The sequence below is a fragment of the Eptatretus burgeri genome, chromosome 12, assembly GCF_056783735.1.
Source record: "Eptatretus burgeri isolate ZD-2024b chromosome 12, Ebu_testis_v1, whole genome shotgun sequence".
Classification (NCBI taxonomy): Eukaryota; Metazoa; Chordata; class Myxini; order Myxiniformes; family Myxinidae; genus Eptatretus; species Eptatretus burgeri.
Genome location: NC_140972.1, coordinates 56,929,478 through 56,942,385, shown reverse-complemented (window position 1 = coordinate 56,942,385; position 12,908 = coordinate 56,929,478). Strand labels below are relative to the sequence as shown.

Sequence of the window (12,908 nt, the reverse complement as noted above, 5' to 3'; positions counted from 1 at the left end):
TCAAACTCGTAACGGTACTAGAACTTCTTTATCAATTGCAGGAAAATGGTTCTTTAGGAACAATCAGAAAGAGGGAAGACAAGTGGTAACATCAAAGCCTCTTCTACAGCACCCCCATCCTACCATACCTCTCTTAACAAGAATGACAAAGAAAAATGAGGACTTGAGGGACCTTTCGCAAGAGAGCAACAAGAACTCATGGGACATGCACGGTTTTGTGGGGTAATTGTCAGGAGGAGAGGAGAGCAGCCTTTATAACTCTACAGTAAGCTAAATAGAAAGCTTGTCTAAAAAGTGTGTAATAAAAGACTTCACAATAGCGATTGTACAAGGTTTGCCTGCAGAGTCTTTGAATGTCTGGTAAGATGGTGGAAATGGTGCTCCTTAGTGCACGTGACTTAACTGAGCTCCATTACTGGCCAAACAATGATAAGTCCAAGACTGCAGATGAATCGTTCATTTCCTACATGGTCTTAAGGATTAGGATAACTCACTCACAGCTTCATTTATTACCTATGCCACCAAAGGCGGACAGAGTTTATGTTTTCACCCCTGTCTGTCTGCCTGTTTGTTTGTCTGTGAGCAGGATATCTTAAAAGGTTATAGATGGATTTGGATGCAATTTGGTGGACGGATTGGGTATGTGACAACGACGAATTGTTTATATTTTGGTGAAGATCAGGACCTGGAACCAGATACGAGATTTTAAAAGTGATTCTTCATCATTGAGATTGGGTCAAAATGAAATATAGCATGATATCTCAAAACGTCATCGAAGGATTATGACAAAACTTGGTGGATGAGTTGGTTAGGTGACAAGACAAGCCGATTCAATTTTGGTTACAGTCCAGATGCAGATCCTGCCTATCAGTGGGATACAAAATGTAAACTGACCGGCCTGGCGGAGGTATGCGCTCCATTGAGTGCCATTCTAGTATACTAGCGATACCCGTGCACATGCAGGGGATAGCAGTACAACATAGCTGGTAGCAGATGACAGGCAGTACACGGGGAATGACAAAAATATGCATTGTGCAAAATGCAAGTGGTACTATGGAACGCCAAGACTTCCCAAACATTGTTGGCATGTCCGTTAAGTGCCACAGCAATTTCATAGGGATCGTGTGACGGCGAGCCGAGTTTTTAGTGTGCAAGCTTGGTATTATAATAGAGATTATTATTTTATTTAAATTGCAATAGTCTTGCAGTGTTGTTTCATTGTTGACGTCTCGTGTAATTTGGCCTCTCTTTTTTTTTTGTTCAACACTTTGAGAGTGAAACACATATTTCTGAATAATTTGTTTAAAACTACACTTTCAAGTGCTTCAGTCAGGCAGGACAAAGAGGGGGAGAGAGAGAAAGATCCAAATCTCTGGGTACTGGTTCGTTCATTTGTGTAGCACAAGGCTACGGGGTAGCATCATGAGATGAGGGCGTGGCTATGCATTGCCCTCTGCTGGTTCAGGCAGGAATTTGGACATGGTGCCAGCGATAGCTCGCCTACACATCATGAAGGACACCATGGGATCTTCAATGTCCACCAACAAATACTGGCAGACTGGATGCCCTTTTAACGTCTATCAAGGGACGGCACAGGCATTGATGAATCAACCTGCCTGTAGAACACTGAAATTACAGTTTATGGCTGGGTCAGGATTCAAACCCAGGCTAGAATGCTTAGAAGAGAGTATGTATACCTCCAGGCCTTCCTGTCAGCCCTGGGTACTGGATGTGGCATATTTGGTGGATTGCCTGAGATGTGAGAGAGGTGGTGTTTCATGATCCAAATTTGAACTGATCAAGATCAAATAATGGAAGCAAACGGTTAAGGTACATATGATGTTAAGTCCATTTGCACTCATTAACTTCACAATGAAACATCATTCAGCGAGCATGGATTCATGAATGGACATTTGCAAATGAAATCTAAACATTATAAAAAATATTTATTTATATTGACTCCTCCCATGCTATTCTCACTGAAGAAGCTGCATAAAGCAACCATGAAAGGCTACCCAAGGTAAGCCCCTTGCTGTTTCAAACCCTTCCCAGAGTTCCTCCACAGCTGTGAAAAAGTTCACATATAGTACACATGAAAATCCCAATGATACACACCCCCTCAGCTGCCGGACTGGTTTCATCACTTGTTGGCAAATCATCAGTGCCAGGGCAGACAGAAATGCAAAAAAAAAAGGCTCCCAAGCATGTACCACATGTAATTGTCAAAAGCAGTCAACATATAAATGAAAAACGAAGACCCACCCACACCTCTGTGAATGGAGGTAATAACCAATTCGCTCTCACCTAATCAATTAAACCCATGTGGCTAGGATTATATTAATAAATTGACTCCTCCCATGTTCTTCTCGCCGAAGAAGCTGCATAAAGCAACCATGAAAGGCGACCGAAGGTAAGCCCTTGGCTGTTTCAACCCCTTCCCAGAGTTCCTCCTATTTGTTTGTTTGTTCCAGGGATGTTTTTTTAAGATCTCCATAAGGTCCTTCTTTATCATTCCCATTTCTCTAATAATCACTGGTTCAATTTCAGCATTCTCCAGCTTCCAAGATCTTTTGACTTCACTTTTGAGATCCTCGTATTTGGTCATTTTCTTGATTTTAGTCCAAGATCACTGGGTACTGACACTTCAATTAGCAATGGGTTTTTTTTTTGTACCTAAGTACTATATATGGTCACAATTCTTTGTTTTCTATGTTCACACTCAATTGGTTCATCAGGTCGTACAAGAATCATCGTACATCAGGTCGTTAGAACCCGGAGGTCAGGGAGGAGCCTTGCCAAAACCTGACGTCATTGTCCGAGCCGAGCATGCCGATTGGACCGGCCCTTCACGTGGTCCGCCTTTCTGTGCTGGGTTTCAGCCAGACTCTGGTATGGTCTGCCCACGCCGCGCATGCCTGGCCTTTGGCAGGTGGATAATGGTGCAGCACCAGTGTTTGTCCAGCCGAACGTCCGGATTTTGCCTCTGAAAACGAGTCCCTGGGTAGACGGTGGTACGCTGTGGCCAGCGAAACGAGGGTAGTAAGCGAGATGAAGGCACCATGGATCGTAAGAGGGAATAAAATAAAAGGGGAAAAATGATTTATTAATCCTAACTAATAGCCCATCGCAACACACTCCCTTGTCTTCCCACTAGACAAAAGGTAGGGACCTAACTACACGTATATTAATGGAATAACTATCTCAGGACACATACATGTTGTATGCATGCGGTTCTGATAACTGTAACAATATTAAACTTTCACTATCGGAGAGATTACACAGAAAGAATGTTTTAATGATAATTATGACATCATAGGTCACATGGTGTGGCAGCCATGTTGGTAAAAAGGAAAAACTTTGGACCTCTGTATCTCCAAAACTGCACCAAGGAAAAAATTGAAACTTGGCACATGGTGAGGACTCCACATGGGGAATAAGCGTGATTACATCATCAGTCATGTGGTTTGGCAACCATATTGTTATAAAGCAAAAACCTTCAAAAATCTTCTCTGAAACAGCTGAACAGATCGAGGTGAAACTATACACGTATGACCGATTATATTATCGATGAGGAACAAAACATTCACACATAGGACATCAAAGGTCACATGGTTTGGCAGCTATATTGGATTTACCCTCCAACCTATAACAAATCTTCTTCTCCAGAACGGCTGGACAGATCGAGGGGAAACTTCACACAAATGTTCCACAAGTCTTGGGGATACCAGGGTATTCACGAATAATTGACAAGTCACATGGTCTGGCAGCCATATTGGAACGAGCGAAAATCTTAAAAAAATATATTTTTCTTGAACTGCTTCCTCAATCGAGGTGAAACTTCACAGTTATGATCGAGTAGTGATGAGGAATATATGTTTTAAATTTCAACGTGATCGGATACATGCTCTCGCAGCCAGAATTATTTAATTTTTGATCTAGGTTCTTTTTGAATAAAGCTCACTTGGCTGTGTCTGGATTCGTTTCAGGGTAGAGGAGTAGCAGCTGAAACCCGAATCTTATCCAGGTTCCTCTTGATGACTCCATCTTTGCTTTTTGCTTGTTTGGGTTCTTTCTGATGATTCCAATGCAGGACTGTACCTATTTGGTCTTCCATTTGATTTGAATTGAGTTTATTTTAATTCCATTCTGAATTAAATGTAACAATAAAAGTCATGGGTCAGGGTCAAGTGTCCGATCAAAGTGGGGTTGCATCAAAGCGGGACGTCTTGGTACCCGGCCATCACTGCCAGCAGTTATAAAGTGGCAGTTCTAGTTATGTCTTATTAATTACGTAACACACCAGTACACAAACACCACACCAAATGCACTATACAAACACCACACAAAAGAAGTCCTCGCGAGGGTCTGCAATCTCTGATTGCTCCTTTTCTTCATCAAGTGTGTGTGTGTGTGTGTGTGTGTGTGTGTGTGTGTGTGTGTGTGTGTGTGTGTGTGTGTGTGTGTGTGTGTGTGTGTGTGTGTGTCAGTTACATCTAAAAGTGAGCAAAGATAGGACATCAAGTTATAAAAACACCTCTGTAGGTTGATGATGTGATATATTATTTTGGAATGGGTGTTGGGGTTCAAAGTAAAATCAATGTGGATTCCAACTAAGGAGGAAAATAAGATTCGGGAGACTTTTGCCCTTTTCTTGGTGGAACTAGGTCAGGTCTTAGACAAGCCACAAAATCAAGTGGATAGGGAAGCAGATTGTGCCGGGGAGGTTTGTGGAGGGAGAAGGTGGAAGCCTGAGTCTATCGGATAATTATACCAACTGCAGGCATCTGTAATGATGATACTTGATCTAATCTGAAATCCCATTTCTCCAAGCAGGATATGAGCTGCCGCTGAAGTAGTCTCACAGCAAGGACCAAATTATGTAGTTTGCCATTGCCTTTCTTCAAGTAGTAACAAGGACAGGAATTTGACCAAGATACACAATGGCGTATCCTTTCCAAAGGTATATCTGGTGATATTTAACATCTGAAGGCAAGTTTGTCCAAGTGAGACAGTCGGCTTGTTGTTGCATCCAGAAGGACGATTATTATCAATAAAGGACGTATTTGCAATACTTCAGACAGTTTATTGTCAGATCCTATTCTGCTCATGCAGACAAAGTCGAAATGACACAAAGCACCTGTTTGTTCTCCCTTTGTATTACCCAATCAGTCCCATCTTAACAGGGAAAAGTCGAAAATGTTTACATTTTATCAACTTAAAGGTTTACAACTTTTTTTTGGGTGAATACATTGTGAGCATGTTTGAAATGGTTGACCGTTTTGCCAGAGCTCTCGGGAGAAACAGACACCAAATTAACATGCCGGTGTCACAATCAGAGCATTTCGATTTTTCCTTGTTACGCAGATTTTCCACCAAACTCGCTTATTTTATTGGCGAGTGGAAGATGACAAGTTACTTATTCATAAAAATATAAATGTGGCTGTGCATTTTTTGCTGTTAGGACAACATGGTCTTGAAGCAAATGTGAACCCAAAACACTGCGCCTCCTGGCGGTCCTGCCCGGCAGATTTCGTGGCCAAAGGGAGATCAGAGCTAAAATAACGGCTCATAGATTTAAATTGTTTTAAGGTGGAAAATAAAGAGCTGATATGGAGCCACAAGGTGGGTGATCAGTTATAGTCTGTGACTCTCAGGGATCTGCAAATAGAACTCAACGAGGACAGTTAAGGTGGAAACAGAGCAAAAATAGACCTGGAAAGGATACCTGGCAGGGCTACCGATAACACTACCCAACAAGGATAGCTGGACAAGGCTACCTGGCAGGACAACTCATACCTACCAAGGCTACCTAGCAGGGCTACCTGGATGAGGTTACCTGAACAAGGCTACCCAGCAAATCTACTTGGTAATAAAAGGCAATCTGAGCTGCAGATCCAATGAAGCCAGACTCTTTGGCCTGGGAAAAGTGAACTCTATATATTGACCAGAAAGCTCAGGCATGAAGCACCATCCATCTTCTCTTCGGTGCCAGGGTAATTTCACCAGACTGCTCACCTCCGAGCATGAATTCTTTACATTAATCTTGTACAGCTTGCCCTCTCCGTGACTTTAAATCGCATCTTGTCGTCTGTCTGCTGACGGTTTAAAGGTTATGACACTTGGGTTTCTTCTGTAAGGGAACGTCTCATGGACTTGTGGGTTGTCTTCCATTTGTTGGGAAATATAATATACTTTTGAGGCCGTTATCGGGTGTTTAAAAATTCATGTTGATTACGCCCTGCGCCGAGAACGCGGCGTCGGGTTAAAGGCGGTCATGTTATTGCATTCAAACACTTCGAATAAATTCTGCAATGCCAAGAGACTTATTTTGGAAGGAGGTGGGCTGGGGGTCGCGTTGCGAGGAGATGAGTTTATGAGGGTGGATAGGGGAGGGTGTTGGCAAGTTAAAATCATCCTTCAGGAGTGAGGAATTAGGTTTGATGGAAATAATACATTGTATAACAACCCAAAGGAGGTCCGACAGGACGGTGCAGAGGTAACACACTCCCTTTTATGTTGCTTCACCTGGGTTCGATTCTTGACAGGTGCAGCACAGGCAGGAAGTTGCATCACATAATACAAGGTTCTTCGGATGAAGCATTAGCCAGGTGTTCGATTTGCTAGTATTTATTGGAGGACGTCAAAGATCCAACGGCGTCTCTCGTATAGAGGCGAGTTATCGCCGGTATCCTGAACCAGTCACAAATTCGAATGATTAGTTACAAATCATCTTCGGTTGAACGTCATGCTGACTAGCCGGCTCATTAAAGATCTCAAACAAAAACCTTCACAGTCGATCCCACAATAGGTTGGGAATAATTATGGCTGTAAAAGTTGTAATGATGGATAACGACCCGAAGGAGAGAACATGTGGTAAAGTGTATAAGAAAACATGAAGGTAGAGGATAGTGAGAAGTGATGTGACCCTTTGAAAGATCTTCTATTCTTCGGCTCTCAATGTTGGAGCCATCACCAAATTCTGATACATGGGCGATACGAAAGGCGTTGGTTAAAGAGCATCTTAAGATTATTGTAAGCTCACCCCTCAATGGGCCAAACAGGGTGACATCAAAGCTTTCATTGTTTTTCACCCCTGTTTGTCTGTTTGTTTGTCTTTGAGCAGGATGTCTCAAAAAAGTTGCGGACGGATTCGGACCAAACTTGGTGGATGAGTTGGTTAGGTGACAAGAACAAGCCAATTAAACTTTAGTTCAGGTCTGAATCTTGATCCAGGCAATCAGTGGGATACAAAGCGTAAACTACCCAGCCTGATGAAGGTGTGCTCTCTAAACCGAGTGCCGTTCTCGTCCCCTATCTGTTCCTACTACATTATACCCCGTTGTGAGGGTTGTTTCCATTTCTACTCACCATAATAGCTCAAAAACCCTTTAATATGAAAAGTTTGTACATATCTCCATCTTGCATGCAAGTATGTAATACAGGCCTAAAGGGAAAATAGTTAAAGAGTATTTTCATGCAAAATATAGTTTTGTATCATAGTTGTCGTCATTTTTGTTTTTCATATCATCGAAAATGTATAATTAATGTATTTTTTAAAATTAATAATAATAATAAACATTCACTTGTCTTGTACTATCGTGAGTACCTCGTTTGGAACATCTGAACGCCCAATTAATAGCTGAATAATTGAGGGCCATTTTAATTGTCGATAAAATGATGATTCTTACTATTTCCAACCATTTAATGCAATTTCAGTAAAAGTATGTATTTCAGAAATTCATTCTTCATATTATTTCGTATGCATAAATGGGTTCAAGTATAGCATCATTTGCTTGGGGGCGCAGCTGTGCCGCTGATGCAGTGATCCCTGTAGGTTAGAGCATGGACTCGTAAATTGTTCAGGGTGCCGGAGATAACTCACGTACTCTTCATGAAGGACACCGTGGGATCTTGAACATCCACCAACTAATACCAGCAGATGCCGAGTTGAATGTTTATCCGAGGGACACATTGATGCATCACCCTGAATGTAAAAGTGACAGCTTATAGCTGGGTTGGGATTCATTAGATAGATAGCTCAGAGGCGAGTGTACATACCTCTAGGCTATCCTGCCAACCCAACAATTCATGCAATGTTTGTAAGTAAAGTAAATATTTTGTAACTTCTGGAAACGTCTCTCAAACATCCACAAGTTTTGACGATAAGGACGCAATTTATGGAAACTACATCAAACAAGCAGCAGCAATAACTTCATGCAAACTGAATGTAAAAACATATTTCAGTTTAAAACTCAGGCCGATTGTCAGATTGGTATTCAGTGCAGAGCAAACGCACACGAGTAATAACGGTTTTGTTCGCCGGAAACAATAGCAGAAGTGTCCTTATCCACAGCCACGCTTATTAAACCCTGCCAAAGATGATTCTTGACAGAACCAGAGTAACACCCAGAAAGATCTACTGGCCTCACTGTCTACAGCATGCAATAAACCTGTGCTTTGCAATAATATGCCTCCTGTCAAAACTTTAACCCTCTCAGTGAATTAGACATTTAGAATCCAATGAAACAACATGCAGAGTTCGTCCGAACATGATCAAATACTGCACTTCACTCATACAAATAAAACCTCAATGGTCCACCAGCTCTGATAATAATTGACCAAAATGGCACTGCCACAACCACAACGTACCTGTGGTCCATCTAATGAAGGGCTTCCAAGATCAATCGTGGTCCCGGCATCACCATTTGTTGAGGTTGGAGTACCGACAGTTTATGCTGTTGGATGAAAGTCCTGAAATGGTTGTCTATCGAAGACCCTCTATCGGCAGTGCTTGAGCTTTTACAAGGAGGTTCCATGACTGACACTGCAAATGCCGATTTCCTTGGCATACAATAATCCTGTTGACCCTGCAAGTGATGACTGACAAATAATTACCATTGAGTATCCAGTAAATCATATTGCTAATTAACATGAAAATAAGTGAATTAAACACTTTACAATTTTCATATTAACTTTTAAAGAAATTTACGTGGTACTGTGGCTCAAGCATTTGCCCTGAGTTTGGTATATCAGTGGTTCGATTCTGACCCTGGCCGAGTTATACCAAACATAAGAAAATGACATGTGTTGCTTCCTTGCTTGACAGTGCACATTCGGCAGATAAAGCATGGACAAACCCATATGGAGAGGAGGAGAGAGAGAAAAAGTAGAGGGAAGGAAAAAGAAGGAAAGTGATGGAAAGGAGGAGATAGAAAGAGGGTTACTGGACAAATTTCTGGGGTGGTATAGCAGAATGATCACCGTATTCTGATGAGGCAGAAGTTGGAGATTTACAAAATGGTAATAAAACCAGTTCTCCTGGAGAGAAAGGAAGAAGAGAGATTTCTGCAGAGGAAGATGTGGTAGATGAGAGGGTTGATGTGGATCTCTCTGAGGGAAAAGAAGAAGGGGGCAGGAGTAAGGGATATTAGCAAAAAAAGCACAGGACGCACATCTGGGTTGGATGGGGGATGTGCTCAGGAGGGAAGAGGGGGATGTGGTGAGGCAGGCCTTTGATATGGATGCAGTTTGCAGGAGGAGAAGTGGCAGATAAAAACGAAGGTGGAGGAGAGGAACATGAGAAAGAGATGGAAGTGCAGAGAGACCATGCCTGGGAGAGAGGGGTATGGAGAGTGAAAATTCGAGTGGCCAACCCCACAAGAAGGTGCGATTCATTAGGGCCATGACAATACACAAACACTCTTCTTGAATGCCCCCAATTATTCATTCCCACATTGTAGTGTTGGCTCGAGAACCCTTTCATTTTGGCCACCAGTCTTTCATGAACCAGGGCCTGGTGTTCGACTAAGGTGGCAGGAAATTGGAATTTACTCGCAGAACAATTTGTAGTGCATAGATTCACGGTGCGGCATAAAAACCACAACACACGATGCATAGCATCATTACCACATTAAAAACGTGATTCCAATTGGCGACAAATCTCGAACGGTGTACTCCACTGCGTGCAAGGACCGTGGCAAGCTTTGCATTGATGAAACTGGGGTGGGTATTTAAAATAAGGATATAAGAACACAATCGAGCATTATGGCTAAGAAGGGTGAAACAGTCGGAAAGAGCAAATCATTGTGTGCAATTTGGCCCGAGTGGGACTTACGTTATGAATACAATGCCTGATAGGCATTGGAGCTTGGGCTTCGTGGCACGGAATGCTAAAGACCAGGAGGATCAATTGCCTGGTCAAACAATTGACCTACTCATAAAATAAACACCTCCAATACAGGCTGCAAGAACGGGATGGTGCTTGGCCAAAATGAAGGGCATCACATGCAAACCCCGTCTCTTCACTCATACACCTCCTCCTTGTAAAGTTCAGATATCGAAGATGTATAAAGAGACAATGGTTGAAGACAACGATCATTTATTCAGGTACCCGAATCATCATGGCGAGGTGCTTTCATGACCGCATACCCATAATGCCCCATGCCCCTGAACTTCCGCTTCATATCCAAAAGCAAACGCAAACCAATGTAAGACCATTACATCTCCCTTTCCCACAACAAGAAAAGTAATAAAGTAAAAAACAACAACTAATGTGATACCATTACATCTCTGAAATGTGTCATTAGATCATTCCAACACCAATACAGTCATCAAAATCTATCGACACCAGATCACCAAAGTGTATAAATGCAAACATCAGATAAACAAAGCGTTTATAGATCAAGACGCCATGTTGTTTTCACAGCTCGGCCAGACCTCACTCGTATGGACAGTTGTCAGGTTCTGTGAAGGAGGCAATATGTGACTGGAACTGGCAGAGTGCTGAGGATATTTACGAACTATCTCTGCTCTGGTAGTGTGAGTGACGTCACGGTCATGGTTCACAGGTTCAACACCAGACCTTGAAGATGGTTCACCATTCCCGCTCACTGTGGGTTCAGAAATCTTGTTTTGGCTCGGAGATTGATGGGGCACTACAACATACACAGGGAGCTCCTGAAAGTGAATTTGGATGCATCGGAGTGTTTGACCATTTGGTGATGCAAACAAATATGACCGTGGCTCCACATACATGGAGATAACCGTGGCTGGCTCCCAAAAATGAGTGTTGTGGTTCTGAACGCAAACTCATTGTCCAGGGTAATTGCAGGACATTTTGTATGCCCGAGCATGCTTATCGTGGTAGAGATTTTGTGAGTCGTGGTGCTTCTCCAGCTCCTCGTGGATGAGGTTATCATAGTCATGTGTGTTGGCGATTCTGATTGGTTCTAGCGATTTGACTTTTCTGCCCATTCGTAGTTGAGCAGGACCTGCCAAGTTGTAACTCACTGGGGTAGAACGCCAAACTAGCAGTGCAAGATGAAAATCGTTTTCTGCACTTTTTGATTTGTGGAGGATGGATTTCACTGTCTCAACTTGGCACTCAATGAATCCATTAGATTTGGGTATGTTGGGGATGACGTGATGTGATCAAAATTACATTTCCCAGCAAATGAGCAAAATTGCCCGCTGGAGAAATGAGGACCATTATCACTCATAAATGTATCAGGAATTCCAAACTCAGAAAATATCTGTCCCAAGGTCACAATAATTGTGCGGCTGGACGTGGACTCGGGTAGTTTGCGGACAATTGGAAACTTTGAATAATAATCTGCGATGACAAGCCACTGAGTTACATCTAAGTAGAACACGTCACATCCGGCTTTACTCCATGGTCTGAGCGGAATGTCATGTTGCTGTCATGGTTCAGGCAGCTGAGATGTCCAGTGTCATTGTCAGGAAGGACAGCAGTCCACAAGCCAATCAATATCGTTGTTGATGCTGTACCAGTACACAGTGTCCTTAGCCAGCAGTTTGGTTTTCTCGTGCCCAAAATGGCCTGAGTGGAGTTTCTGCAGAATGTCGTTTCTCATGCTCTTTGGTATAACGACTCTCTCACCTTTTGGAATTACACTATTTTCAATTGACAACTCATCCCAAAAACTCCAGTATGTCCTAAGAGCCTCTGGGAGGTCCTTCAGACAGTCTCGCCATCCACTGATAATAAAGTCTCGAAGTTGTCTCAGGTCAGAATCACAAAGCGTTTCCTGTTGGAGCTGAGAAAACTTCTCAGAAGAGAAGCAGACAAAATCCACATCGAAGTCCAAGTCAATTGTTGTTGTATTGAGTGGACGAGGAAGGCAGGATAGGCCATCATCAAGCTAATTGTCTGCCCCAGGGCGGTACTCCAATGTAAAATTATACCCTTGGAGCCTGACAAGCATTCGTTGCAATCTCGGTGGGGCAGCGATCAATGGCTTGTCAATGATCATCAGCAATAGTTTATGATCGGTGAGCACAATGAAACTGTGACCATACAGGTAGGTATGGAAATGTTCAATGCCAAACACAATGGCCAATAGCTCACGTTCAATGCAAACGTAATGCTGTTCAGTATCTGTTGGGTTTTGCTTGCATATGCCACTGGTTTTAACTGGTTTCCCTGGACCTGAAGCAATGCTACACCAATGCCTCGAATACTGGCATCACATTGGAGGTAGATAGGCTCCTCTGGATGATAGTAATGAAGAAGAGATGTTTCCGACATCTCGTTCTTCAGATGATCAAATACAATTTGATGGTGCGGCTCCCAAAGGAATTCAGAATCCTTTTTGAGAAGGTCTCTGAGAGTAGCAGATTTTATACTGAAGTCCTTGATGAAGCGCGAGAAATATGTCACGAAGCCGATGAAATGATGAAGCTCGGCTTTTTTCTCGGGTTTTGGAATAGCTCTCAGATCTTGAACCTTCTGCTCGGCAGGCCGTATTCCTTGTCTACCATAAGTATTACCGAAGAAGGTGATGCTGGTCTTCTTGATGTAGCATTTGTTTGAATTGAAAACGAGGCCTTTGCGTCGTGCTGTTTCCATCAGCTCCTCGAGGTGCCGGTCATGCTCCTCCTCAGTGGTA

The 12,908-nt window shown here is 42.8% G+C and overlaps 1 pseudogene; it reads right to left on the bottom strand.

Annotated features, from left to right (window-relative positions):
* Positions 1–10,673: 10,673 nt before the first annotated feature.
* On the bottom strand, positions 10,674–11,692 carry LOC147015682 (uncharacterized; annotated as a pseudogene).
* Positions 11,693–12,908: the final 1,216 nt, after the last annotated feature.